The sequence below is a fragment of the Hemicordylus capensis genome, chromosome 6 (genome assembly GCF_027244095.1).
Source record: "Hemicordylus capensis ecotype Gifberg chromosome 6, rHemCap1.1.pri, whole genome shotgun sequence".
In the NCBI taxonomy this organism is placed as follows: domain Eukaryota; kingdom Metazoa; phylum Chordata; class Lepidosauria; order Squamata; family Cordylidae; genus Hemicordylus; species Hemicordylus capensis.
In genome coordinates, this window is record NC_069662.1 from 50,735,391 (window position 1) to 50,759,700 (window position 24,310).

General features: G+C 45.2%; 1 protein-coding gene across 3 annotated transcripts in view; it reads right to left on the bottom strand.

The window, feature by feature from the left end:
- The window catches only part of ZNF385C (zinc finger protein 385C), a 216,019-nt gene that overhangs the window by 151,983 nt on the left and 39,726 nt on the right, over positions 1 to 24,310 (bottom strand). The window contains exon 1 of one of the 3 annotated variants that reach the window (XM_053265675.1): positions 19,179 to 19,405. The exons of the other annotated variants lie outside the window; for them this stretch is intronic. The gene's annotated coding sequence lies outside the window, so the exon portion shown is untranslated. Of the gene's footprint in view, positions 1 to 19,178; positions 19,406 to 24,310 lie in introns of those variants that run through there. 3 annotated transcript variants of the gene reach the window in all.

A 24,310-nucleotide genomic window follows, 5' to 3' on the forward strand; every position in this document is an offset into this window, starting at 1 on the left:
CTGGATCAGATACTGGCTTCCTGAACACCAGGGCCACTGGTCTGAGGAGGGGACTGCAGGTCATTCCAGCTAGGAGTTTGCTACACTCTTGGCCTGGGAAGTCACATGATGCTGGATAGTCAATCTGGTGCTGAGGAGGGATACCAAGACTGCACTCCTGCTTACTTTCCTCAGTCTGAGCAACTCACTGCTGAGGGAGACCACCCAGATCCTCCAGCTACATTTAGCCTATTTGTTGGCCCTTGGCCTGTGCACCTGACATATCCTATGGGAGAAGGATCTCTCTCTCTCTCTCTCTCTCTCTCACACACACACACACACACACACACACACACACCTGAACCCACTTTGCTTAAGAAGCAATCACACAAGTTTTTTCAACTCTCTCTTCAACCCTGAAAAGTTCTTTGTTCCAGGGTGGGCACTATTAGTCTTACCCCTCTAACAGCTAAAAAGGATTTGTCTAGAAAAAGTGCATGGTTTCACTTCATTGATTTGAAGGGGGAAAGCCTTGGCACCAAAAACAAGAGTCAGGGTTGAAACCTGCCTCAAAGTTATGTCTTGGATGTGGACAAGCTCTACAAGCAGGGAAATGACAGTCCTGCAAAAAAAACAACACACGGTTCTATCTTGGGTGAAGCAATTCTCTATTGCCATTTGTATCAAAGACAGCAAAGGATCAAGTGTTACAAACAGCTCTTGAAAACAGAACTCCCCTTCACTTCTCGGATTTTATAGGTTTCCAGCATTCCCCTAGGGAAGGAATATGCCCGGCTTGTGTAGGCTGGAGATAAATGCAGCTTCAAGACAAGTGTGTCATCCCACTCAATAAAGACTAAGTTACAGCTACTACACAAGGCCTGGTGTTCTCCTCTGCCACCCCTGCTGGGCGATGGATTTACCTCCAGCTCCCGAACAGTCATGTGCTCAGCAAGTAAATTAGAATCACGGAAAAAGCTACAGGATGAAAATGTGCATACGCACACACAGAGCTCTTACTTACTAATACTACTGAGAGCCTGTATAAACTAGAGGATAGACTGCTGGACTGAAAATACCTGAGTTATTATCAGAATCTATGAGTGAAAACAATCATGTTGTTTGAGCAGCAGCCACAGTGGGTTCATGCCTAGCAATTTCAACCCAATTTCAGAGGGAGAGAGAGGGAGCAGAAGCACAACACACACACCCCTCAGCGAGTCAAATGGTAGAACCCCTGCTTCTTAATTTCTAACTATGTGGGGAGAAGGGGAGGCTACAACTGGTCAGTTGTGAAGGAAAAGCACTTTATATATGCTCAATAGAGTATCTCTCATTTCTGTTTTAAAATTCTGGCCATAAATTCATTGACTGATCTTAGGCTAGTCACTTATTGCTGGACCTCTATATACCTCAATGGTAAATTGGGACCAAAGTCCCATTATATCAATGCAATATAGTGCACATGTATGTATACTTTCTGGTGTTTATTTGTTCTTTTCATGTCACATGCTGCTTGCCTCACTACTTCTGTCATCTGGAGCTATCTACTTCATTGCATCAGACTTTTAGCCACACCTCCTCATGCACAGGTATCTATTTAAGGGTGGAGGAAATCCTCATCGAATTTGTAGATGACACAAAAAAACTGGGAGGAATAATTAACTAATGAACACAGAAAGAACATTCAATGTGACTTTGGTAGATTGGAAAACTGGACTGAAACGAATGAAATGAATTTCATCAGACACAAATGCAAAGTTCTGTACATACACACACAAACTGAATGCAAAGGAAAATATACATTGTGAGATACACAGTACATGTGAAAAGGATGTTTGGATTGTAGTTGATCACAAGCTGAACATGAATCATTAGTATATGCAGATGCAAAAAAAGGACAGTATAATTTTAGGCTGCGTTAATAGAATCATAGTTTACAAGACACACGAAAGAATAGGTCCACTTTATTCTATACTAGTCAGACCTCATCTGAAGTATTGTGAATAGTTCTGGGTGCCACACTTTAAGAAAGATGTAAATAAATTAGAATGGGTTCAGAGGAAGTCAGCAAGATTGTCAGAGATCTCGAAAACAAGCCTTAGGAGGAAAGATGGAGGGAATGATGTAAGTTTGGTCTGGAGAAGAGAAGACTAAAGGGTAGATGGGAAATGATAGAAGTTTTTAACACCTGAAGGGCTATTGCATAGAAAAGGACAAAGATTTGTTCTTTCCTACCCGAAAGGGTAGGCTAGATCTAATGAGAGGGTAGATGTCAGATGAACATTAAGAGAAAGTTATCGATAAGAGCAGTTTGACAATGGAGTCATCTTGGGGAGATGCGACTGGGCTCTTCCTTGCTGGAGGTCTTTAAGCAGTGGCTTGTCAGCCATCTGTTGAGGATGCTCTAGCTTTGAATTTCCTGTATCAAGCAGCAGGTCAGACTAGATGGCCAAAATGCCTCTTCCAACTCTATGAAAGAGCTGATGTGTTAGAACAGACCATAGACAAACATTAAGAAGTTTCCTAACCCTTTCCCTAGAGTAAGTTTCTTAGGATTTCCTTCCTTGGAGGTTTTTCCATGCTTATTTTCAAACATTTTGATAAACCACGCTAGTGGGATAAGAAAGATCTGCATAGCCCTTGCATAGAAAACCTCACTGCTAGTTAATATACAGTAGGGGTGTGCACAGAACAACTCTGGGTGGTTTTGCTCACATATGAACCAAATTCGAACCAAACCATCCAGTCTCCGTACCAGTTCTCTGTCAGCTTTGTCCTCCAGGTTTCCTGATACTGCAGCAGCCCCGCCTTGAGGGTTGGGGAGGGTAATCTATTATATTTTCAGTTGCCTGATTAGACAATCTCCAGATTTTGAATGTTTGTCCTTGTGGATGGGTCTCCAGGCTGGGGATTCTGTTGCCACCCCACTGCACTTCAGTATCCTTTCCTGAGCTGATGGGGGTGGTCTTAGAGAGGGCATTGGGTTCCCCCAGACTTTTGACTTGGGGGACTTCAGTGTCCATGCTGAGCCCCCCCCCTCCAGTAGGGGCAGCTCAGGACTTCATAGCCACCAAGGCAACCATGGGCCTATCTCAACTGGTATCAGGCCATAGCCACATGGCAGGACATACTTTGGATCTAGTTTTTGTTGACCAGGGAATGAATGACCTGGAGGTGGGGGAGTTTGAGATAACTCCCTTGTCATGGATAGATCATTATCTGGCGGGGTTTAGTTTGACTCCTTCGTCTACCCTCTGTAGGGGTGTGTGGACCAATTAGAATGGTCTGTCCCTGGAGGTTTCTAGATGTGTTAGGTTTCTAGAGAGCCCTCAAGGAATTTCTAGTGTCCAGAGCTGGCATTCTGTCAAGGCCCTGGTGAATCTTTGGAATGTGGAAACAGTCCAGACTACTGACACAGTTGCTCCTAAATGCCCTCTCTGGCTTGGTGGAGCCCATTCTGCTCCTTGGTTTTCTGAGGAGTTTAGGGCAATGAAACAACTTGTACAATGGCTAGAACAATGCTGCAAGAAGTCATCACTAATTTGACCAAACAGGCTAGAACCCATTTTCAGGACTACTCCGTGGGGGTGGTGAAGAAACATTTCCCCCCATGTCCATTACATCTGCTCAGTGTAGGCCAGCAGAGCTTTTTCATGTAGCAAGGTTACTGCTTCACACATCCCCCTGTATAATGGGGGAAGAACCATCTATCACCCCTACAGTGACCAGTTTGCATGCCACTTTGCAGATAAAGTCGCTTGCATCCATGCCAATTTGGATGCCAGGATTTTGGCAGTTCCATCGGATGTGCCTCAGGTACCATCTGGTCCTATTTTCAGTTGGTGCAGCCTGAGGATGTGGACAAGATCATGGATAGTGTGCGGGCAACATCACATGCTCCAGACCCTTGCCCTTCATAGCTAATAATATCTTCCAGGGAGAGTACAGGCAGGTGGTTGGAGGCTATTATCAATGCTTCATTAAGGGAGGGCAGGATGCCATCGTGCCTCAATGAGGAAGTGGTGAGACCACTGCTTTAAAAAGCCCTCCCTTGACTCCTCCAACCTGAAAAATTACAGATCTGTTTCTAACCTTCCCTTTTCGGAGTGATAGAATACCCTCTCTAGTATGGGTATTGGAGGCACTGCTTGGGAGTGGCTTTGGTCCTTTCTTCGGGGAAGGCTCCAGAAGATGGTGTTGGGAGACTATTGCTCGGATCCTTGGCCATTGACTTGTGGGGTCCTGCAAGGTTCAGTTTTGTCCCTCATGCTCTTCAACATCTACATGAAACCATTGTGAGAAGTCATCTGAGGACTTGGACTGAACAATATGCAGATGACACTCAGCTCCATCTCTCCTTATCACCTGATCCTAGGGAGGCAGTGGATGACCTGAATCAAGGACTGGAGGCCGTGATGGGCTGGATGTGGGCCAGTAAACAGATTGAATCCAGGAAAGATGGAGGTGTTGTTGGTCAGTAGGAGAGCTAATTGAGATGAAGGGATTTGACCAGTTCTGGAAGGTGTTGCACTACCCTTGAAAGAGCAAGTGCACAGCTTAGGAGTACTGCTGGACCCGACTCTGCTTTTGGATGCTCAGGTGGAGGTGGTGGCCAGGGGTGCTTTTGCACAGCTTCAGCTAGTGTGCCAGCTAGTGTGAGGACTCCTCCCTAGTGTGACTTCTTCTGGGCATAAAGATCACCACTTTGGTTTGGTTCAGGACAAAAATCCTGAACGCCCTTTCTCAAGAAGGCAGACCTGGACACAATTACCCACACCTTAGTCACATAACAGCTGGATTACTGTAATGTACTCTACGCAGGGCAGCCCTTGAAGAATATTCAGAAACTGCAGCTAGTGCAAAATGCAGCAGCTAGGATTGTATCCAGAGGCGAGTGCTGGAATCATATTACTCCCATTTTGAAAGAGCTGCACTGGCTAGCAATTTGTTTCTGGGTCCAATTCAAGGAATTGGTTTTGTCCTTTAAAATCCTTAATGGTTTGGGCACTGGATATTTGAAGGACTGCCTGCTCCCAAGGGTTTCTGCCCACTTGACAAGATCATTGGAGGGGGCTCTGCTCCGCATACCGACAGTGAGAGTGGCTCGGTTGTTGAACACGTGGGACAGGGCCTTCTCAGTCACTGCCCCCAGGCTTTGGAATGCTCTCTTGACTGGCATCCACTCCTCAGTCCCCATTACAGTTTTTAGAAAACAAGTAAAAATGTGGCTCTTCACCCAGGCTTTTATATGAGAGTACAGTTTTTGCTGTTGCTGCTTTGTTTTTTGTGTTACTGTTTTATATAGGTTTTTAAGTTTTTAAATAGAGAGATATTATTTTTATATTTAGATTGAATATCTGAACTTTTTGTATTTTAATTGTGCATTTTAAAAATTATATTATAAACCACTTTGGGATTATTTTAAATAAAAAGCGGCACATAAATCCAACAATAAAATAAAATAAAATAGAAGTGCATGGTACCATGGGGCCCCAGTGTGTGGCTTTGCCCCAAAGCCCCCCCATCAACCTTGAACTGTACCAACATCTGCAGGCTTTGCTAAGCATTTCTATAGGGTCAAAATACATCTTTCAGTTTTTCTTCTCTAGCAGCAGTAGTTGGACACACAAGCTCTTCTGTAACACAAGACACTTCAGTTTCACAGCCATGAAGATTAAAAGGATCCTCACCACTCTCCTCCCACTCTTACTTCCAATTCATCTGGGATCCCTTAAACCCTTTAATTAAAATGTGATACAAATAATCAAGGAATTGTGGCCCATGAGGCTTAGAAAAAACAATGATTTTGGGGGGGTGGGTGGGGGTAGGGATATGATATTTAATCATGAAGGAAGTTGGGGAGGGAGAAGGTTTTTTTGGCTCTCTCGTAACACTAGAAACCAAAGCACATCATCCACTGAAACTGGTGTTCAGTAAATTCAAGACAGACTAAAGAAATCAAACCTATTCATACAACCACCAAAGATGTAGCAAGGTCACAAGCTTGGATGGTTTTAAAAGGGGCAAGGCAAATTCATGGGGGGTGAACTGAATGGTTATTCGCCATAAGAGCTAATCAGAACCTCAATGTACCCAGGCAGTCTACCTCTGCTGGGACCTTTACATACAGCAGCTTTACTGTGAGTTTACTGGGAGGCTTTACTGCAAACTCAATGTTGTCCCCATGAAACCAACACAAATAGTGGGGTGTTTTTTTTAACCCTGGATAGCATTTATTTATTTAATTAATTAATTAGATTAATTAATTAGATTGACTCAGGCTGCACTCTAATGCATAGTGAAAAACCCGAATTGTGTGTGAACTACTCCCAGATAACTCACAGGGACTTCAGGGAAATCTGGCAGATATGTGAATGCACCCTCTTCATTCTGGAGGAGATGCGAGCTAAAGGGCTTTAAAAGCCCTATGTGAAAAACTTCCTGGAGACAAACAATGGAGGAGGGCTGTTTTCTTCATGCCTTCCAGTATTCTTTCCTGTAGCAATTGGCCAGTCAATCTGACAAACAGGATTTTCAGCCTGATCCAGTAGAATCATTCTTAGGGGATTCTACAACTCTCTGAAATGCTGTTCAAAACATATCAGAACATCTTCACCCACCTCACTACATGCATAGCACATGACAAGAGAAAAGGCATGCTTACAGTTCAACAGATGCAGTCCCCAGCAAAGTCCTTGAAATGCTTAAATTCAGCAGAATAGAAAAACTCATCTTAAACTCTATTTTGAGCAGCTCTCTAACTAGCAATGTTTTGGGTCATTTAGCTGGGGGTGGAGAGGAACCATCATTAGTTTCACTAGACTAGCTTTGAACGGCAGTCAGAATCAGACTTCCCAGCTGATTCAAGCCAAACTGTGGAAAGGCGGATGTCTCAGAATCGTTAGCCTAATGTGCCAGAAGTCTGCCTTACCGTAAACGTTGCCAAACAGGACAGTTTCCACCCCTCAGTTGGGGCTGCCTGCTCCACCTCGTCTAAGTAAACGGAAGCCAGGGAGGAAGAGTTGGCACTGTGATCGCAGATCTAGTCAAGATTTCCCGATAGTTTTGGGGGTTTTTTTTGTCTTGCAGATTGAAACTGCTTCAGTGCAAGTTCTGATAGTGCGAACTAAAAATCAACAGCCTGGTTTTTCGCCAGAGAGGTTTCCACAGGCAAGCCTTGGACATAAGGTGCCTGCAAGAAAAACCGACAGTCCTGAGACTGGTTACAAGGGAGAACAGGTGCCAACTGGTGCTCATTTGTAACCGTAGAAATTGCCGCCTGCCAAGAACACACAGAATGCACTTGACATCAGACCTATAAGAGAGAGAGACAAATGGGAAGTCGTCTCACACCGTCCCCTAAAGGCCACACATCACGAGGTCATACACGGACAACATTTGCCATTACAAAAAACTGAGACTATGGAAACTCCTTGGAAATGCACTGGAACGACCTATCCCATCCGCTTTTGCCTAACTGAAAAGGTTCCTTAATCCTGTATATGGGGAACATACATTCAGTGGTGAGGAGAAAGGAATTCTGCATATGCTCAGAGGGACCTTTATTACTTTACATATTCCAGGACTCAGCTCTGATATCTGAAACAAGATTCCAGGGCTGAACTCCAACACAGATTTAAGTGAAGCTACCCAGGCACCTTAAGTGGTGCAGCGGGGAAATGCTTGATTAACAAGCAGAAGGTTGCCGGTTCAAATCCCCGCTGGTACTATATCAGGCAGCAGTGATATAGGAAGATACTGAAAGGAATCATCTCATACTGCATGGGAGGAGGCAATGGTAAACCCCTCCTGTATTCTACCAAAGAAAACCACAGGGCTGTGTGGGCACCAGGAGTCAAAAATCAACTTGACGGCACACTTTACCTTGCCTAGACAGTGTAGGACCAACCAGGACTCTAAGGTTTGTTCTACACATGTAGCAGCAGAATAAGCTGGTATTGGGTTGAGGTGGCAGAATATTTAGCAGGGGGAGAGTAACTGTTCCTATCAGACCCCAGAGAAGAGTTTTTCCAGTAGTAGCTGTTGGTGTCTACCTTGTCTTTCTTTTTAGAAAGTAAGCCCTTTTGGGACAGGGAATAATCATCTTTTTCTTTGCAAAGTGGTTTGTGACCTTTTTTTTTTTTTAAAGCAATATATAAATAATGTTAAGAACAATAAAAGAATGAACTGTCATTACTTCAGAGTACAGGTTGACAAGGAAATTTTTGGATGCTCTCTTGCATTAACAACTCCCTGCAAATAAAACAGAACAGCTGGAAAAGCACTGTGATGGAGTATTTCTCCCTGATGTGTTATTTCAAAGGATTTTTTAAAAATGTGGAATTACCTACACTCTGAAGTGGTACAGTCCATTCTGCCTCTTCATGCCCATCCCATTCTCCTTCATGTATAGATGAGGCCTAAATGGTGATACGAATATGCCACAGAACCCGTCATTTAGTTTGTCTGCCCAGACTTATAAAATATTTCGAGTCTGCCCTGCAGGGAAGTACAGGGCAGGTGGTGGTGGATCATGAAACTGTTTACTTTCATTTCACCAGATGTTTCAAGAAATGGACGGCTAGCTGACTGCAGAGGCTCACAATGGAAGGCAGTTCCGGGGGGGGGGGGGGGGCGCTTAGGCCAAGAGGGGACCCACTAAATATGTCAGAGAAAGCTATTAAAAGTTTTCCAACAAAAGCAACCTGTTATATTTGCTTTTCCTTGTTTTAAATAGGGCTGCTCAGGATTGTGCATGGAGTAGAGAAAGTGGACACATATTTCTCCCTCTCTCACAACACTAGAACCAGGGATCATCCCACTGAACTGAAGGTCGGGAAATTTAGGACCAACAAGAAGAAGTACTTTTTTACACAGCGCATAACTAATCTATGGAATTATCTGCCATGGGATGTGGTGATGGCCACTAGCTTGGATGGTTTTAAAAAGGGCTTAGACAAATTCATGGAGGACAGGTCTATCAAAAGCTATTAGTCTGGTGGCTATAGTCCACCTCCAGCCTAGGAGAGATGCCTCTAAATACCAGATACAGGGGAGCATCAGCAAGAGAGAGGGCATGCCCTCACCTCCTGCCTGTGGGCTTCCCAGAGGCATCTGGTGGGCCACTGTGAGTACTAGATAGGGTGGATGCTGGACTGGGTGAATGCTGGACTAGATAGGCCTTGGGCCTGATCCAGCAAGGTTGTTCTTAAGTTGTTTTATAGTCTAGTTTATTGCAGATTAGAAAGTTGTAGTCTTGTGTGGGCAGCTCAAGAGACTAAGGAAGGTATGCGTTACACAGTTTCTGGGCAACACTACCATCCTCTATAATAAAGCCCTTGAGTGTAATCCCGTGTCCCTGCCCATGTCTTTCTCGGCCGTTTTGGACATGCACGGAGCGCATGCCCAGAACGTCCGAGAAAGATACGGCCGCAGGGACACGGCGGCCATGTTGGCTCCTGGAGGGAGCAGGGAAAAGGGAGCGGGGAAAGACGGGGCAGGGAAAGTCGCGGGGCAGGGAAAGACGGCGGCAGGACCGGCCTGACCGCGGGGGGGGGGGGGCGGCAGTGGAAAAAGGCGGCGGCAGCGGAACCGGCCCGACCAGAGAGCGGGCGGCCATGTTGGCTCCCGGAGCGGGAGAAGGGAGCAGGGAAAGACGTGGGGCAGGGAAAGGCGGCGGCAGGACCGGCCTGACCGCGGGGGGGGGGGGGAACGGACGGCGGAAAAAGGCGGCGGCAGCAGGACCGGCCCGACCAGAGAGCGGCCCGACCGGAACGAGCGTGGGGAAGGAGTACAGAAGCGGCCAACTGATGAGGAGGGCAGAGGCGGCCGTGGAACGGCTACGGGGAGGGCAGAAGCGGCATCTGGGGGGCCGGGAGGCAGAGGCGGATCCGAGAGGACCAGAAGGGCAGAGGGGGCAGCGGAGATAAAGGAGGAAGCAACAGCCATAGAAAGAGGGGACTGGGAAGGCAGATGCGGCAGCGGCGGAACCGGCCCTGCTGCTAAAACAAAAAAAGGCACCGGGAGGAAGAGAAGTGGGCGGGGGCGCGCAGGCGGATGGAGAAGATGGCGGGGGCGGACGGCACTCTTGGCGGCAGCGGTGGAACTCTCCCCTACTAGTGCCCGTTATTTTAACAGGCTTGAAAACACTAGTGGATAATAATGAAGCTGTGCTTGCAGTTATACCAGAGAGTTAGAAGGGGAAATTTCAAAGAAAACATCCACCACACTTGCTTGCACGACACATCTGGTTACAGGAGCGGTTTCTCAGTTTGTGCTCCATACCATCCTCTAGTCCTTGCTGTTTAAGATGGTTTCTTGGCCCACCCCATCATTTGCAAATCCAGCTGTGCAGTGGGAAGGTAATAGCACTGCCTGGGTGTCTACTGTTATTCTCCCAGATTACTGGCTCAATTTGTACATTAGTAAATGAAACAGATTTTATACCAGAAGAAGTCTTTAGAACACTTTCCCTCCTCCACAGAAAATCCACTCTGTAGATTCAGCATTGCTTAAGGAAAGAGGGAAGCAGAATGATATAACATGTAATCTTTCTCTTTTTAGTTTTTACCAACTTAGTACTTGAAGATGGGAGAAGGATGTTCCAAGGCCAGCTTGAGTGGCCAATGGCTACTCATCAATATATGGCCTTAACCTATCACTGTGTGATATTATAAATATTGCTGAGATCAGTTTAAACTGTACAGTGTTACTATTATAATAATATACCATATAAGAAATGCAGACCTACTACAGAACAAAGAGTGAAGGCAGTCACAAGAGTGGCAAAGGCACTTTGATAACATTTCCACTTTTCTCAAAATATACTTTTTCTTGTATTCCTCTGGGGTTGGGGCGGAAAGTGGTTCTAGAGCTTTTCACCGTCTTAGGCTGTATTGGTCAATGCTTGTGATGTCACCACCAGACTTCCCTCCCCAGTCTGAGAAACAGTTTCTCCACCCACAAATGTTTATTTTGCAAAGTAAAGGACAACCAGGGCAAGGGGAAAGAAATATTGGAAAGAAATACAGCTAGTGTAATGATAGTAAGTATCATTTTTTTCTATGAGTAGGTGCAAAGAGAAAAGTAGTTCTAAGACTCATCAGCAGGGCACTGACATTTAGGGCAGCAGTCACGAGAGATCAGTTGTGAATGAATTTGTTTCATTCTTCATTTCATTTTTCTGTGGAATATTGTTCTAAAATCTGCTGAGGCAAATATTACATGGTGTCAAAAGATAAAATGAAAGTAAAGTAAAGCAAAAAATGGATCAGCTAAAGCCTCAAAGAAAGTTCGCATATGAAAGACATAATTAACAAAACTGGAGAAGGTGGATGCAAGGATTTGAGTGGTACTATTTTGCAAATGGAACCAATAAGGAAGATGAGAGATTCAGTACTGTTTCTTCATATGGCAGACAAAATAGCAAGAGAGCTATTTAATACTTCTCAGTTTGACGACAATGCAGATTATCCTAAACTGAAGGTTGCCCTTAACAAATATGAAGGATACTGTTCGCCTGGAAAAAAGTTACATATGAAAGGCACAAATTCTTCACTTGAACTCAGAACAAAGAAGAAAACAAAGGCCCACCATATGTGACTGATTTACAGTGTTTATAGCAACAGCAGCAAAGTCAACTTTATATTGTAGGTGAAGAATCCGCTGTGACCACTCAAAAAGAAGTTACTGCAGTTATCTTCATCCCAAGATTCTGCAGCTACTCCTTGCTGTGGAAATATTTTCTTTTTTAAAAAAACTAACAACAAAACAGACACCTCTCAACTGCCAGCTTTTGTTTGCTGGGAGAACTGAACATACCTAATGCCTATTTTAAAGTGTGCAGTCAAATCGATTTCGACTTCTGGTGCTCATAAAGCCCTGTGGTTTTCTTTGGTAGTATACAGGAGGGGTTTATCATTGCCTCCTCCCATATAGTATGAGATGATGCCTTTCAGCATCTTCCTATATTGATGCTGCCCAATATAGTACCAGCAGGGATTCGAACCGGCAAGCTTCTGCTTGTTAGTCAAGCATTTCCTTGCTGTGCCACTTAAGGTGACAATACCCATATTAGGCATCCAGAAGAAAAACAAACTTTCTACTTAGACCAGGGTTTCTTAACCTTTGGTCCCCAGATGTTGTTGGACTACAACTCCATCATCCCCAACTGTGGCCATTGGAAACCCAACAATATCTGGGGACCCAAGGTTAAGAAACCCTGACTTAGACATCTGGCTTCAGTTCACAGCAACAGGTTTTATTGGCACACACATTATGTTCTGAAACAGGTTTACAAATTAATTCCAAGTCTGGTTTATAAGGAAGATTCTCCCACCACCGCCACCACATTTCACAGACTCATCTAATAAATTGGAAGCAGAAAGTGCTCTGTTGCTTAACAAATGTGATTAAGCCCCAGTTTCACTAATGAGGAATCCTAAAGGAGTAAAAACAAACATAAACCTAGCAGAGCTAAAAAATCAAAGGACAGAAGGACTTCACAGAGGCTGCCGAGAAGAAAAAAATGGTTCTCTACCATTAAGTTCCATGCTGGATGTCAGAGAACCCACCAAAGCCAGAGAGATTTTACACATCGGAAGGATAAATGGTATGTCAAGGATCATCCTCCTTATACTTTACAATCCATTAACTGAGCAAAATGAATGAAAACACTTGTGAAAATTCAAGACCAAGGTTTTGGGGGTCCAAATTCAAATGACAACCTTAAATAAACACCACAGATGCACCACAGAGGGTATAAATGCACAATTTGGACTTTCCGTGAGAAGGACAAAATTATCCTTCCTCCCCCCCCCCCCAAAAAAACCACACTTTTCTTATGCTGCTTTTTATGGATGTGCAATTTGCACCCATGAACAGAACCACAAAGAATAATTTGTGAGACTCCTTGCCTACCATGTGAAATGGCAGATGGGGTGTGGTGCAGGGAAGGGCTCCAGCCTGGCACTTATAATGGAGCTCTTCCCAACCAGCAAGCCTGTCCCAAGGAACGGCTAGACCTCTGTTAGCTGGGAATTGCTGTTCAGCCAGTTCAAATACATTAAATAGTTACACCTTTGGCATCAAGTAAAATGACTGAAGGCAACCCTGGGGTGGAACAGACGAGCTCAGCAACTGATATCTGCCTTTACACATATTGGTACTGGGTGAAGATTTGCCACTATGAACTCAATTTCTGAAGACCCCAAACAGGACTATGAATAGGTTCATAAAACAAGGCCATGGCTCTTTGCTTCCCCGTAACACACACTTCTAATGCTTTTTTTTTTTTTTAAAGAGATGGTAAACTACTCCCATTAACAGTGGTGGAAGGAATTTAACCTAAGGGAAGCAAAAACCACAGGTTTGGGGGTACTTTTCTTGTCAAGGACTTTCCAAAGTACTGGAATTCTGAACCAATTTCTCATACTCAGCATCAGTTTCCAGTTCTGTAAAATGGCCATAATAGTGACCTTTTCCGCATGGAAATATGCAAGGTTTGCTAAATGGTGCCTAGAAATTTAAATGTGGTAACTAGACTAGAATATTCAGAGATAGGAAAAAGGAAAGGAAAGGTTGTGTCCTTGAGTCGGTGTTGACTCCTAGCAATCACATTCCATGTGATTTTCATGGTAGGAGTGGTTTACCAGTACCTCCTCCCGCGCAGTATGAGATGATGCCTTTCAGCATCTCCCTATATCACTGCTGCCCAATATAGGTGACTACAAATGTATTTACTAGGCACAGTCTGGGAAGCACACCGGTGGGGATTTGAACTAACAGCCTCTTGCACTCTAAGCTAGCCTTCTGGGCCACTGCAGCTGAGAGTATATAATAAAATCTTTATTAGCCCTGTTTCTGTTCTAAATATGTTACTTGTACTGGGGACAAAGAGAAGTCCATTTACCCTTTCACTACTGCCACAATGTCCATCACTAAGTCCAGTAATTTTGTCAAGTGTCCACTTTCTGGTTTCTAAATCCAAAGAAACTGTGTCAAGGCTTGAGTTAAGGATTCCTCTGCAGATTAATGGGTCTTATACAACAACTATTAAAAGGACTTTCTAGAATAGGATAACAGAGCTTTGACAGACACAAAAAGTTCACCTGAAATGTGAGGAAGGAAATGAAAACATTTCTGCTAACTTAGCAAAGAGGCACCTTTTAACATGGTGATTCTCTTTATTTAGCAGGAGGAGAGTAACTGGCCCTATCCACCCCCAACACAGTACCTCCAGTGACTGCTGCTGGTGTCTATCTTTTTTAGATTGTGAGCCCTTTGGGGACAGGGCTCCATCTTATTTATTTATTATTTCTCTGTGTAAACCGCCCTGAGCCATTTTTAGAAGAACGGTATAGAAATCAAATCAAATAAATAAAAATAAATAAACATTTGATGCAGACCCCAAGTTCGCAGGCACCAGATTTAAGCATGTGCAAGTGAACATGAATAATTTGTGAGACAAATTTCTCCCCTGAAAAACCTGCTGAAGGAAAACAACTTTCACTGCACAATGTAAAATGTGGTGGCAAAACTCAAATGCCAGTTATGGAACCTGTTAACTTTTTCTACAAACCTTTTGCGGTACAAGATTGTCATCTGAACACATACATATGAACTAGCATTTCTTTCAACGAGGGAGAGAAGGAATGGCTGTGTTGCAGCCTCCTTCCTCCTGCCAGAAGCTCAGTCAATTGCAGGCAATTCTGTTGACAGAACCTTTTGATTGCTACAGTATATTCACAACTGATGGCGCTGGCGCACTTCCCAACATCCACACCACTCTGTGCTTAAAATAGGACGGTGGGCGTGCAACCCGATGCAACCAACCATGCAGACTGGGCTCCTCCAAGCACTCTGCTCAATCACTATGAGAGCCTGTTCTCCCACACCACCCACCCCATCTCCGAAATTAAATCCCTCAGACCTCTTGCGAGATGGCAATCAGCTCTGCTGGAAGCCGCTGGAGTTGGCTCGCTCTCATCAGCATAATAAAGATGTGTGACCTTCATTGGTGACCGGCACATAAATCCAGAAATGATTAGATGGGCGTGAAAATGTATGACTCAGGGCTTTTAAAGTCCGAGGGAGTCGCCACATTGCCCTGTTTGCTATAATCTTTCTCAGCACTCCTCGCCTTTGGCCCAGCCACTCATCATCGTGTAGACCCACTTACCTATGACAACCAAGCACTTCATTAGCACCAACACTATGCCAGGGATTGTACAGAGAGCCCAGAACTGACATGCCCCCTGCTCAAAGGACCTGCAACCAATGTGGGGCAGACAAGACTGGGGGTCTCAAGCGAGTAGTAGATAGGGGAGAGCTAGCTGATTGCAGAGATACTCTCAAGGAAGAAGTGGAACTTTGAATTAGCCAGCCCGGTAATGTGTCCTAGATTTGCTTTCTCCAATAAAAGTAAATGCCCTTGTTGACTTTTAGAGGAGAAAATAAAGGAATGGTAGGGCCACCATGATTAAAATCTGCCTCCCTCTTCAGAGAGTGGTGACCAAGGGGAAGAGAGGGGAGGGGAGGTGTCCCCACCTTGACACAAGCAAGCTCAACTATAACCCTGCAAACTTATCCTTCAGAAATCTATTCCCATCTGAGTTATCCCTGAGGAAATTTACTTTGGAGTTATCCTGGTGTATCTAAGACTGAGCAAGGATTTGATCCCAAACATCCCAGGTCCTTCGAACAACATTCTAAGGCAGTAGTGTTATGGCTACTGGGTTACTATCCCTGGTTAAGCTGCTGTCTCATGAATAGTCAGGGGATGATCAATTGGTATTCCCTGTATTTGAGCTAATAACTGGAAATCTCTCTTTTAACTTTGACAGGTAAAATCCTTCAGCTAGTGGAAAGAACAGAGAAATGGTGTGTTATTGCACTTTGAATTTAAAAACAGACAGAAGCAAAGAGCTAGGCATTTCAGAACTGGACTGCAGCTGAAGTAGAAAACATTTGGGGGATCCACACTATTGTTTTGGAAATCTGAGGCAGAATCAGCAGTTTTGCTCCCTGCTCAATGAGCCCTGCTTGTATCTTTGTAAATAAAACAGATATTACAAGGCATCTTAAGTCTCCAATGCTCTCTTACCCAAAGGAAACTAAATCTGTAGCACTCGCCCTCGAAAATGGGGAGTGCATAGCACTGGCATCAGGAACTGGATTATTGTTTCTTTGGAGACAAACTGTGAGCTAGTGAGGGAGTTAAGGTGGAATAGCTAATAGCACTTCTGAAAGGTCAGAGTGGCCTGACAGCAACCTCAGCATCAACTGGAATACCTTAAAGTAAGCCTGGAAACTTCCCAAATGCAGCTGGAGTCTCACTACAAAGAGGTGAGAGCCTTGCAAGTTCAGTAGGCATAAGAGTCAAATGAAGCCCAGCCAATGAAACCTCAACTGGGATTGGCTGAGGTTCCATAAGGCAGATGAACAGCTATTCAGTAACCAACATTAGAACAGTCAGTAATCAACATTACATGATTATGTGAACTCATGCCACAATTACTGATGTCAGTTTGTATCCTGAATCTGAGACTCCTGTCTTGGTTCACACAATCATGTAATGTTGGTTACTAACTTGAAACCTAGATCTGAATGATTTTGTGAACCAGGACGCTTTCCGGACAAGACCCTGCAACGGGGGCTTCCGCACTTCCTGTGTCATGACACCGCAGTCCCGATGAAAGTGCCAGGGTGTTGTTCATATGTCGATGCCTTGTTTTAAATTTAGTGCTATGACATTGTTTATCCGGCATAAAAAGTTAATACGATCATGCTAATGTTGGTTACCAACTTTAAATCTAGATTCCAATGCTCTAAAAGCCTCCAAGCCAAGACGAGGGAAGCTAGAACGCTTGGTGCTGCTAGACAAGAACAAATTGCGATGAAACAAATGTAAATGAATGTAACAAAAATGATTTTAAAAATGTGGAACATACTGCTAAAAAATATTGACTAACAATAAATATTTCTTTAAATATGTCAGAACCAGAAACTGGCCAGGAAAACAGTCGTCTGTTGGATAGCAAAGGAGCAAAAGGAATGTTAAGTAAATAGTGAAATTGCAGAGAAGTTGAATTAATTATTCTCACGAAAGAGGGCATAGGACAGAATTCAACCCTGAATAGGTGTTTCCTGGGAGGATGTCAAATTACACAGGCACAGGAGTGCTTGTGTATTATGGACGGAGAGGCAAAACAGCATTCTGTCATATTATTTCACCTACCCCAACTCAACTTTCTGTGGCTTCTCAAAACTTTCAGTTTACACTATTCAAACTTGAATGGGGCATTTTTTGCACTCAGAATGACCTGCTCAACAACTTTCGGGTTTTTTAAATCAAATCTGTGAAAAAGTGGATTGAAAAGAGAAGTTGAAAAGCAGACATGAAACCTCAAGACCACAATTGGGCCCTTTCCACTCCTATCTTTAAAATGGGATTTTCTGCTTTCAAATAGGCAAGCACTGACTGACTGATACTTTCCCCCTCTTCAAAGAGCAAACTGGTAGGTCTACAGCCCCCACATGTGAACACTGTAAGATATTCCCCTCAGGGGATGGAGCCACTCTGGAAAGAGCATCTAGGTTCCAAGTTCCTTCCCTGGCATCTCCAAGATAGGGCTGAGAGAGATTCCTGCCTGCAACCTTGGAGAAGCTTCTGCCACTCTGTGTAGACAATACAGAGCTACATAGGAACATAGGAAGCTGCCACATACTGAGTCAGACCATTGGTCTATCTAGCTCAGTATTGTCTACACAGACTGGCAGAGGCTTCTCCAAGGTTGCAGGCAGGAATCTCTCAGCCCTATCTTGGAGATGCTGCCAGTGAGGGAACTTGAAACCTTCTGCCCTTCCCAGAGCCACTCCATCCCCTAAGGGGGATATCTTACAGTGCTCACACTTCTAGTCTGCCATTCATATGCAACCAGGGCAGACCCTGCTTAGCTAAGGGGACAAGTCATGCTTGCTACCACAAGACCAGCTCTCCTCTCCTATTTCCTCTCCTCTCCTGTTTATTTTGGAAAAGTCTCTTTAGACTGTCTGTCTTCTATACAGCACACTTCCATGGGTTTGTTGAAATAAATAAGTTTTGTATTTCTACAAATTAAGAAAAAAGAAGGCCCTGTATCATCATTTGCACATGCCTACGAGAGTTGGAATGTTCGTGAGCAGAAAAAAGCAGTGAGTAGACAAAGAAGGGAGGGGGAGTAAACAGCTTCTGCCCTTTGTTGCCCTGGAAACAGCTGTGAAGGGGTTGGCTGGGGAAATCTCCCCTTCCAGAGGAGAAATGTCTTGAAAGGGTAGCCATTACAGTTGAATGATTTAACTCAGAGGTGTCAAACTGAGACTCTCCAGCTGTTGTTGGCCTACAACTCTCATCGTCCCCAGTCATAATAGACAGTAGGCAGGGATGATGGGAGTTGTAGGCCAACAGCTGCTGGCAGGCCACACAGGTCCGTAGGGAGCCCGCTGGTGGCCATGGGACAAGGTCCCGCTGGAAGCTCCCTTCTTCACTGATTATTGCATGTGCAGTAGCGTGGACGCCCAAGCCACACCCTGTGTGCACATCAGACACGGGGGCGGTGGTCTTGGCCAGGATGGGGCTATTCATCCCCTTTGCAAAGTTTCCCCTCCTCAGTCAGCAGTTGATTGAATCACTGACTGGGATCTCCTTTCTCTGCCCCACTGCTTATTGGGGGTGAGGAAACTTTGCAAGGGAGCTGAATAGCCCTGTCCAGGCATTGACCACTCCCCCTTCATCCATGTCAGATGCAGGGGGAGTGGCCACTAGGGATCCTTCCCAACCAACATTTCATTGAAATGCTGGCTGGCTCCGTTCCCCCCCCTCTCTGCCTCACTAAGAGATAGACAGGGAGGAGAAAGCCCTGAGCTAGCCAGCATTTCAATGAAACGCTGGCTGGGAAGGAGAGGGACATGCCTCGCACTCCCAGCCAGTGAACTCTCCAGCTGGGCATGGGAGGGTCAGGAGCAGGGGTGTGCTCTGGGCGTGGGAGTGCCTTGGCAGCTCCCCCAGACCCTGGCCGCTGAGGGACGCTCGTCTCGCCTGGGTGTGGGGATGTTCCATTGTCCCCATGCCCCTGGGGCCACAGTTTGACACCTCTGGTTTAACACGTTGCTGAGGTAAATAGAAGAACAGCCTTGATCATACAGGCCTTGCTTCTTACCTCTGGCTGCTTCTGTTTGACCTCAGAACTGGTATGCCTCAGTGCTCCTGTAAGCCTTTTACCACCTTCTAACCTTGTTCCTCATAAGGGCGGCTGGCTTCTATGTAAGGGCCGGAGGGCCCAGAACATTTAGCAGCTGCGTAACAGGCAGACACTAAAAAGGTACTACTTTGGCTAGCCTATGAGGGTGCAAGCAGCACCTGTTGATATTCTGCCTCTACTTCAGCTACGTGACAGAACTGAAGCAAGTAATAGTTCCACTCCAGGAACCTCCCCACCCACCCCCACTCTAGCTGCACTGCTGGCCTCGCTCCAGCCCCATCCCTGCCACCGCTCCTCCCGCTGCCACTTCCTTGCTCTCTTGCCTGCTCACTCACCCTCCATTGCTCTTGCCCCCACTCTTGCCCCCAACCCCACTTTTGCTGCTGCTGCTGTCACCACCACCATCCATTTGCCAGCCAGCTCACCTGCCAGTAGGAAGCAGAAAGGCCTGTTTCCTCACTGGAGTGGGGGAAAATTTGGGAGAGGGCAATGTTCATCTATTGAATACACAGGCCCTCTCTGACCTTTTTACGCTACTATGGCAGCTTCTGTTTAAAAAAAACAAGGAAATTCGATTAAAGCAAATCTTGGTTACAGAAGTCAGTTTTCAGCCCCACAAGAACCAGGAGTTCCTGTCTCTGCATAGGTTCAGACAGTCACAGACGAGCTGGTTATCCACTTTGTATGTTGGTGCCACACTATGTGCGAGCTCAGCCACAGAATGAGGGGGAAGAAAGAGAGGCAGTGTTGGGGTACCATGGAACACCTGCTTTTAAAACTACTTGCCAATACACTCCCCTGCCCGCCCCCCCGATCCAATATCACTGAATTCTCCTGGTAAAACCAATGGTTACAAATGCTGTTTTCCCATATTTATCTATTCCTCTTTTCAAAGCCGGGTTGGTCTTTGAATTCTAGCAAAGCCATCGACAGAGACACAGGGAAAATTAGACCAGTCAGCTGGTAATTAATGGTTTGGGTCTTTGAATGCCAGATAAACCAGATAAACTATTAAAATTATACATACCCTTAGCTGGAGGAAAGAAAAAAGGTCGCAGGGAGGGAGGGAGGGAAGGGAAGCCCCTTGTTTAATCACTTCTAGAATAATGCAAGTCCTGAACTGATCGGCTGTTGGATATCAGCTTTCTCAATTTATTTCAAAATACCAAAGTTGTAAGTGCCTGCAGGGACTTTCTGTATTTATTATTTTGATTGCAGAGAGAGGGAGGGAGGGAAGGAGATCCACCCACCCTAGAATAAAGAATACCACACTGCATGTCTGTTTGTGTGTATGAACACACATGCATGGGCACAGACACTTTCAGGTATGTATTTAACACAAACTCCACATCTGTGTATGCAGTGCAAATGCAAAGCAACCATTTCAAAATTATTCCTAGGACATGGTGAGCTGCAGCTCAGTGAACACAGAGAAGCATCAGCATATGAAGGTTCCTTTTAGTACATCGGATCTATATAAGCTAGTCTACTCCAAATGACCATCTACTCCAAAAGGCAGCAGGGTCTTCAAGGTCACAGCTAGGAGGTCTTTCCCAGCCCTGCTATCCAAAAGCTTTTTAACTGAAGATGTCAGGGATTAAAACAAGGACTGTCTCTGCGTGTAAAATCTTCATGTCCTACCTGGCCTCTTAGCAACTGGAAGATACACCCTCTATACCTCTTGGACCCAGAGTAGTGCTCAGCACAGCTAAGGAAAGCAGACTGTGTTAGGCTGCACAGCAACTCTGAAGGGCACAGTGATCCTCCAGCAAAAGAGCATAGAGGGTTACACCGTTATTTCCATTCTGGCATTACCTGTCTTACTACATGGGATCTGGGTAACTACTTGATCAGATCTTCCATGTTACCAATGCAACATGCAACCTCATCATGAGTAAGCAGTGATTTATTCATCCCACTACTATCTGCTCTTCAAGCAGAGTTGGTTCTAAAGGAGGACAAGGTCAGGCATTATCCAGGTTCGCAAACTGCAAAAGGTTAGCCACCTCAACAGTGCGTCACCCTCACTTTGTACAGAGTATTCAAAATGGTCAAAATCAGTGGGAGAGAATTATCAGGTTTGCATACCTTGCCTCTTCCAGGTTAGAGGGTGCTACCTTGCCCAAAGATCACCACACCATCTCCAATAACTCAGACAGACATCTTTCCCAGTTCTGCTACTGGAAAGCCTTTTAAACTAGAGCTGCCAGAAATTTATTTATTACATTTCTATACCTCCCTATCTGAAGGCTCTGGATTGAACCTGGGACCTCCTAGGTTTAACCTGGGAATTCAATCAATCAATCATCTTTATTACCATCCCAGACCAGCATAAACCTTGGAATTGAACCTGGGACTTCCTAAATACAAAACAAGTGCTCTGCTTGGTGTCATACTTCCTTCATACACCCAAGGGGTGAGAAGGGGGGTAGTTTTTATCCTCACCTCAACAATGATCCCAACATCAACAGGTTTTTTCAGTGGCTACTACTAATGCTGGGTTTCACTTAATCATATTCTATATTTCTTCCCTTTTTTAAATGGGTGAGTATAAGTTATAAATCAACATTGCTAAACAACATTTTATTGTATATTTCTGGCCCTAAAATGGGCCAGATATATATAGCAACAAAAGCCAACAAGAGATGGAACTTCTGCTTCAAAGTTCCTTAGGAAGGCACCATTATACTTAAAACAATTCAGGTTTTCAGTGCAAGCATGCTCTGTGTGTTGTAAGCAAGGCTCTTTGAGTCCAGGAAGATTGCTTTCAGGTCTTCCCAACAAATTTTAGTATGAGTGAGTGAGAGAGTGCGAGAAAGAGCACAGGTTGAAAGCAAATTGTTTTGGATCCAGGGTCTATTCCTGTTTGCAGGTTGTAAAGAAATTACTTATGAAGATCCCATGTGGAGAATGAGCTTTGATTTCATGCTTGCCTTACAGGAAAGGCTTCTGCAACTCATACTCCAACAAGGAGGCTAAGATTTGGGTGGCCTGCTTGCCCCCACAGCGCTTAACTTCTTCCTTTCTTTTTAAAGGATAGACATATCATGGTGCAAGCCAAAGCCTTTGTATTAGTGATCCTGACCCCTCAACTGAAGAAAAATAGGAACAGGCTCAAATCATCACGTGCTCTCTTCTCCATCCTTACAAATAAGAGAACAATAAGTTTTTAAATCTGCAGGCATTTTGGATAGCTTGCCTGCCTTCGTGTTATCCATTGTGGCCTAGGTTGGGCGGAAGGGAGAAGAGAGAAAGAGCCAAGAGTTGCTTGCCTGGGTGCTTTCCAGACTAGTTGCTCTTCAACAGCAAAATGCCTCCGTTCGGGAAAGTTGCATTCGGATCGTAAACAGTAGGGGGAGCAGTCTCGCAGCAACTAACAACCTGACAAAACAGCAACTTCTTTATGCCGGATATACGAAGTCCTAGCTCTATTTCGCAGTGATTAAATTCGAAGCAAGGCATTGGAAATGTGAACTGCACCCTGCTGTCTGCGTAGGGACTGCAGTGTCAGGATGCAAGAAGTGTGGAAGCACATTTCCGAGATATGTCCTGACCCCGTTGTAGGATCTAGTCTGGAAAGCACCCTGGAGGCATTTCTTGCTTCTCACTAGTGACAGGACAGTGGGGAGGCTTGGGGGGCAGAAACCAGCAACAAGTCCCTCTTAACTCCTTAGAATTGGTGGGCTCTGTTTCCTCATTCTTCCCAAGGCAGACTATGCAAAGCAGATATTTTGAGAAGTGCATCTAGCAAGGGGATACCCTCCATGGGACCCACTGATACCTCCTTCACTAGTGACAGTTTTGATGGTCTGCTGGAGAGCAAACAAGTTCTGCCCTGCTGAGCAACCATTAACATTCCCAGCTGGTGTCATTTGTTGACACCTGCATAAAAAGCTTCTCATCACTCACTGGAGCTGGAAGCAGTACTAGAGCTCCTGCAGGAAAAGAGCCAAACTCCTCTTTTCACTTTCACTTTTCTGGCCTCAAATATATACCTTATTCCCAGACCCACATACATACATGAAACACCAGTGCTAATTCCACTGCAGTCTGTAACATGGTCACTGGGATTCCCAGCCATAAACTTAGAGAGGCAGAAAAGAAACATAGACCCCGGACAGAAGATAATTACCCAGAATAAGGACTTCTGGCAGAAGTCGCCAGAAGCAATCAATAGATGGCACAAACGGAAGAGGACTAAAAGGAAGGGGAGGCAGGAAGGTCTGGTGCACTGTTCCTTCTAAGATGCGCATGTGCACGCACAAACCCCAGGCCCCCGGCAGGCACACAGTCTCTGCTGTGCCCGCCACTGTCATCAAACTGCCTGGCACCCAATTTCCCCCTCTCCCCAGCCAGGAAGCATTGCCCCGTTTCCCCCCTCCCTGGCTGGGCCTCCTCCTCCCTCCCTCCCCCCAGCCAGGCACAGTGGGCTCCCCCCCGCCGCCTTTTCTACCTCTGAAAGCCCGCTGTGTCTTGCTCCCTTGTCTGAACTCACCCCTACCATAGGTTTTTTGAAGAAGGAGGAAATAGCTGTTTGGAAAACCTCCTGGAGAACGTTTCCCCCACTCCGCATCCTTCTCCACTTGTACCAGTGTTCCAACGGTTGCGTGGTATACTCCAGCAAAACTGGAGGAGGAAACGCCTGGTGGATAACCATGTTCTAACCCAGAGGATGTCCTCTGGGAGGAAAGGACTGAAGGAATACTGGCGTAAGTGGAGAAAGATGCAGTGAGGTGGAGAAGGTCTCCAGGAGGCTTCCTAAACAGCAATTTACTCCTGCTTCAAACACTTATGGTAGGGGTGGGTTCATACAATGGAGGCGTGTTGCAAACAGTTGTGTGGTATACTCCAGCATTTTTGTAGAGCCATGTGGAGAGACGCCATGGATAAAGCAGATAACACAAGAGGTGGAGGTGTGGCTACCTGTCTGAGTGTGACGTTGGGGGATGTCGGCTCTGCCTGCCACTCCTCTCAATTCCTAACCAGGCAGACGTGTCTCCTGTACCCTGGTCTACAAAGCAATATTAATTTTTTTGTTTATTTTTCCCTGGTGCTCTCAGACTACCAACAGTGTACTAGAACAATGGACA